The sequence below is a fragment of the Lactuca serriola genome, chromosome 5 (genome assembly GCF_051521515.1).
Source record: "Lactuca serriola cultivar US96UC23 chromosome 5, Lser_US96UC23_V15, whole genome shotgun sequence".
Taxonomy (NCBI): domain Eukaryota; kingdom Viridiplantae; phylum Streptophyta; class Magnoliopsida; order Asterales; family Asteraceae; genus Lactuca; species Lactuca serriola.
The window spans coordinates 232,993,607-233,000,474 of record NC_136412.1 but is presented as its reverse complement, the minus strand read 5'-3'; positions in this window follow the sequence as shown (position 1 = coordinate 233,000,474).

Here is a 6,868-nt window from a genome sequence, read left to right as displayed (position 1 = left end):
AATGTTTCAGATAAGTTTTTCATTACTACTAAAACTAACTTCAAACTCATACTAATACATAATTGTTTTGCTAATATTACTAGTCACATGCTAGGTATTGCATAAACAAGCTTCAAAATTCCATATGACCAAATTAAACAACTTCTAGTTCTCATGTTATACATCAAAGCACTTTTATCATTTCTCATTTTATATTATATCTTAAATTAATTACTATTTACACTTAGTGGTTGGCTAATACACGATCAAAGACTGATTATCCATGAACAATTTCATCATATATCCAAACCCTACATTTGAATTGAAACCATACAAATGAAGGATTATAGCATATTACCTTGGATTCATAGATTAGATGATAACGTTTTTTTTATTCTACGTTGATTATTGTTTGACCTCTTCAGCTCACTAGTCTCAACACAATTACACACACAAAAGTTCTAAATGTTTTAGGTGAGAAACGCTTAATCTACATAATACATCATGTTTTCTAGGGTCATATGAAGTCATATTATTGTGATCCACATGCAACTTTTAGGGGAGGAAGTTAGTTGGTCACCAGATCCACGACTTCTTCTTACCAACTCTTAGTGGAATGCCTCCCGATTTTCATTTATTAACTCGTGAACATAGATGTTCACCTGTTTTTTTTCACTTGTAGGATTTGTACTAGCTATTTTCAATTGACCATATCTTCTTTATGTAAATCCACTTTGTGTTATTTCATTTTCTAAACATACTTTGTTATGTAGGACATAAATTTTCTTTATAGAGTTATCTCTCATTTGTTCTACATCCCGAGTTATAAGGTCATTTATAACTTAGGTCTTCTTTGCACTAATTCCATTAAAGTGGCCACAAGGGGACTTCTATGAACCAATTCCATTAAAGTGCACACAAGGTCCATGTGTGCACTAATTCCATTTAAGTGCAATCAAGGGTCTTATATGCATTAATTCCATTTATGTGAATACATGAGCGTTACACAAAACTATAATAAATGAATTTACATATTTTTAGCATAAGAAAATACCCTTGATTCACAAATATTATTAATATAATCATTACATTACATTTTTGGGTTACAATTTGTAAATCTAGTTATTTTAAATACATAAAAGTTTTGGTTATTACAACTTGCATATAACTTCTCTAAATTTCAACCTACTCTATAAACCTATCGTCTTTATTGTTTCACCTTTTTAGAACATCGATGATATGTTTTTAACTTCATCAAGTGAATCAAGGAACTTCGATACTAACATAAAGTTAATTTTCTTAATCCCAAAAAACTAAATCTATTGAATGTATGATTTTAGAAATTTTAATTTTATTAGCAAATTAGTATTTATATCTTTAGTAAAGTCCATTCTCTTGATTAGCCATTACCTTTTTTTTTTCCATCATAAGTTAACGTTAAAGTGTTGAACATATCTTTGGATGAGGTACAATTTTGAACCATATGATCGATAACATTTGGTAGGAATTATAGATGACATTCCTTTTTCTTACATCAAGATTTACCTTATGAATATCATCTTCACTCCAAATATTTATCACAAACATGAAAAAACTTATAAGAACATATTCTTCTAAGATCTTACTCATTAAAATATACAAACCATCAGAGATGAGTTCAAGCGTATTGTAATCCACCGTTTCAAATACCGTGAGATTTTTGCTCAACCTCACAGTAAAATTCTTATCATCTAATGGTGGACACTTGTTAATAGAGTATCAACGGAAATTATTTTTTTTAAGGAAGAAGATGCATAACTTCTATTGTCGTAAGCAAATTGCGGATTAGATTGAGTGAAAATACTATGATACGAGTTGTTAATTTCTTAATTAACATCCAACAACAAAATCAATGTAAATAACATAAGTAAATCACTCATAAACCAATTGTATTGATTAAAATTAGTTTCATACACACAAGAGTTAATCAAGAATAAACTATCATTATGAACACACACTCATGAATAATTTTCATATAAAAAATTGTCTAATATAATATAGGAGACTAATCTATCAAATATCCTAGATAAGCATAAATACTAGGTCAAATCTGTGTTGATTAATCCCAAAGAACTAAAGAGTCTTCATGAAAGGAAACAATATCTTCTACTGATTTAGATAAGAACCTTATCATGAAGTATTAGGGTCAATATATTGATGAATATATTTCCTTTAACTATGTTTTCGGGTCTTCTACCTTCACATTATGACTCTCATCATTGATACATGGTTAAGCCTTCAACACCACAATATGGCAGTTGGTGGAGATAGTTTGAATTAGAAATTAATTAGGTTTAACCCTATATATATATATATATATATATATATATATATATATATAGATAGATAGATATAGATATAGATATATAGATATATCTTTATTACTTATTATGCAAATTTGGTGAAAGGCTGAAAATTAAGAGGTACAAACCATTAGTGCATCATGTACAATGACTTTATGCATTAAAAAAATATTGAATCTTATCCGGTCAACATTTATGAAAAAGTCAAATAAGATGATGATAAGATTTTGAATTGGTCAAAGTTTGACCAAGTGTTCCTCATATCCAATTGAATCGGCAAATACTAAATATTATCCGGTCAAAATTTATGAAAAAGTCAAATAAGATGATGATAAGATTTTGAATGGGTCAAACTTTGACCAAGTGTTCCTCATATCCAATTGAATTGGTAAATACTGAATCTTGTCTGGTCAACATTAATAAAAAAGTCAAATAAGATGATGATAAGATTTTGAATGGGTCAAAGTTTGACCAAGTGTTCTTCATATCCATTTGAATCGGTCTAATACGATGTACACGTTATAAAGCATTTCATATAAACTGGAAAATGCACATTCATCTATCATTCGTCTATCATGAATGCCTAGCTATTGACCGCATAACCTTGGTTCTCTCTCATGCTCATTGTCTCCTCCTTTGGGTTTTCTTTCTACTAAAATCGAATGAGCCAAAAATGTCTTACGTTTAATCCTAGCCCTGGTAAGAAATCCCTATCTGTTCGTCATTTTGTTTAACAAAATTTTTATGTCATTTTGTTGATCCTCACCTATCGCTTTGCGCGGGTAAACGACTTGTATATATATATATATATATATATATATATATATATATATATATATATGTATATATATATATATATATATATATATATATATATATATAATGTTCAATAGTGAACCATTATTAACAAAGAATCAAGGAACCAATCAAGAGCGTCAAAAATCATATTGATAAACGGTCAAGCGAATGGTTGTAGATTTGTACATTGTACGCATATACATTGTGTAACACCTGTGTGCAAGACTGGTTTAGCTTTATCTTCTTAGGGGCTAAAGATGGAGTTTTTGGGAAAAAAAACTCTATTCCACGACATGGACCATGGATGACCATGACGTGGCATTGAATAAAAGGCACACACATTTTATTGAGCCACCAAGGCGAGGCTAGGTATTGCGATGGCGTGGCAGATGTTCTCGCCCAAGCCCATGATTTTTTAGGGTATCCTTTATATTTGAAGCACTCTAAGCCATTTCTAGGGTTCATAACCAACCGCCAACACCCTTATACCTTACAGAAACCCTAGCCATCATTCCCTTGGTGATTTGTGGCCTTTGGTGCATTTGATAGCTTGGAAAAGAAGATGAAATGGAAAAGAATGTGCTCTATTGGTCAATGTTGCAAGGAAACAAAATCATCAACAACTCGCATTGCTTCTCGACCCTTGTAAGTGTCAAAGGCTCAAACTTTATGGATTAAAGTAATAAGATCTAGGATATTGTCCCATGTTCTTCATGTTTAAGAAAATTTGTAAGAATGGAACACATAAAGTTGGCAACTTTATGACTTTCCTGAGTCCTGTGAGCAACATATGTTGTAGATCTAGATTTTGGTTGGATTTCTTGTCATTTGCATGAGTTTTGTTCATTTATAGCTCATTTTGAACCTTGGGTTGGAGATCTTGATCCCTTGGGGTGTCTTAATGGATAAAGATGGAAACTTTATCCATTTAGACTATAAAATGGACCAGATCAAAGATTTGGAGTTCTTGGAATCGAAGAAAACCACTTAATCTGTTAACTTGTTGCTAAACTAACACCCACGGCATGTCCATTGGTTGCCCCTGCGTGGCGATTGGGAAATTCTTGTATGTTCGATTGTATAATGACCAGAGTGTGGACAAGAACATGACATGGTGGTTAACTAAAGTCAATGTTGACCATTGACTTTTGACATGGGTTGACTTTTGGTCAAGATAGTCGGGTTTAGTGTGTAGACGAAGGTTGGACCTTTTATGTTGTGATAAGAGTGTTGTAGCAGCAGTTGTGAGGCTTTGAGCTACAGTTTAGCGGATTCGTGAATCTGGTGAGAGTCTTCACTATACTCCAGAGTCAAAGGCACCAATACCGGCCCACTGGATTATGTTTGTAGGATGATAGTTGTTCTTGTGACACTTATTGATATGTTTGTATGTGTTTGATGTCTTTGTGACTCTTGTTGATATGACTGTATGGTTATATGTAGGGGTGAAATACACCAATACCGGTTGAAGGATATTGAAGGAGTTTAAATAGACTCGACGGTGAAGTAGAGGGTGAAATAGACCCGTACTAGTTGAAAGATACCGAAGGAGTTGAAATAGACTCGAGGGTGAAAGAGTCCTGTGTCGGTTAAAAGATACAGAAGTAGTAAAAATGGACTCGAGGTTGAAATAGACCCGTATTGGTTGAAAGATTCTGAAGGAGTTGAAATAGACTCATGGGTGAAATAGACCCGATTTAGATTTGTGTTGTTATGCATATTTTGTATGGATTATTTTGGGGAAGTCACTAAGCTTCGTGCTTACGATTTTATGATCATGGTTTCAAGTACTTCCGGTATGAAAGGGAAGGGCCCGACATGACTACACAACATCCCCTAGAGATTTTTGCGCTTTGGTTACTTGTGATTTTCACTCTAATTGGTTTTTGAAGCAACTCACTTGTATAGTTTATTGTTTTTAAAAAGAAAATTTTACTATGAACTTTTGGGGCATTATAGTTTGGTATCAGAGCCTTGGTTTAAGGGATCCGGGAACACTCTCGGGTGTGTTTCTAAATTCAAATTGAGCAATTGGTAAGATTCTTGAAAGAAAATAAGTTTTCTAAAAAGATTTTTGTAATGAAAAAAGGGGTGTGATGCGTGCAATCAGCCGAGTTCAAGTAAGTTATTCACATAATACCCATACATGATTGTTATGTTAGATGTTATGAGAATTGCATGCTAGATTAGGGATAAGGGTATGCTCAGGAATGCATAAGGGAATGCTAAAAGAGATGCCTTTATATGCTTGTTGCTTGAGCTTGTAGAACTATATGCTAGAATGGATATCTAAAGATTGGATAGAATGCCCTGATTAAGGATGCACTGGTTAAATTTTCCAATGCTCAAATGTTTATTGCTTTGTGCTTTGTGGGAATCTTGATGATGTGAGTTGACTATTAAGTGAACATGTTAAATTACATGCTGCAAAGGTTAAATAATCTCAGAGTGATTGATTTGGACATATTGTGCAACTCTCGTCTAAGTGTAACCATTTTAGGTTGATTCTTTTACTCGAAGGATTATCTAATCTATGTAGCATGTAACTGTATCCATGAAGTTGTTAACTGACATATGGAGGAGTTTTTTAGCAGCTGATGGCAGGGTGGGGCGAGGAACCTAAGAGAGCCTAGAAAGTATTTTAGCGGGTTTGGATGCATTGTTTAGCGGACACTTGGGATACCAGTTTGAGGAAGTGACTTAGAGGATTCAAGATGATTCTTGAGGAAGGTATGGATAGGTGTGGAAGGTAGTATTGGGCCCATACTACTAAAAGCACAAGATCCATACTTGAATCGAGGAAAGTCACAAAGAATCTAGTAAACCTATGGAATGAGGATTCTTTGGATATTTTTTTTATCATTGTATGGTTGTTTTCTAGAATGGTGATGACATGTGGTGGAGCGGGAGGCTCAAGGTCTGGTTCTAGTTCGGGCTTTGCTACTGAACATATTTATGAGGGACTACGTGAGTTCATAGCGTCTGACATTATGCATGGTATCCTTGATGTGACCTTTGTGATTGTCACACCCCAAAACCGATAACGGCGGAATACGTTTCGGGGTGGAGGACGTCATGTACAGTATCATCACAATTGCATAATAGTAAAAACAAGAAACATACAACCATTGCATTACATAGTGAATTTAATTACAAGTGTGTTTTGTAATGTTTAACAATCACCCAATAGTAAATCAAAAATAAGAGATGGGTCTTGTGTGCTCCACCTTCTCCAAAAATGTTGCGTCTGTACCTGTCTATCTTTGACCTGAAGATACAAGTTATTTTGAAAACGAATATCAGCATAAAGCTGGTGAGTTCATAAGAGTTTAGTGTGAGATTTTGTATACAAAGCATTAGTGCGAAAAATGTGTCATTTATTTTCATAAGTAGTAGAAACTTAGAAAATCCCATATTTTCCAGAATTACATTGTAAGTGAAAATCTGTGAAAAGTATGCATTCTTCATTTTCTTGAAACAGTTTATTGTAAAAGTATATTGGCAAATCTCCAAATAGTAAATGTGATAGAATAGGTTAAGCCTGTAATCAGTGATAGAGGTGCAAGCTTCCTTTAGTGATAGATACTTACTTACTTCGGGATGAAATTTTCGCATTTAGTGTAGTATTTTAGAGTAGTTGTAGTGTATTCCTTGTATATTACAGATAGTGAGGATAATAGAGGATCCCATGACCTTCCCAGTCATGCACAGTGTAGTGAAGTAGTGGTATCCCTGGGCCTGCACGGCGC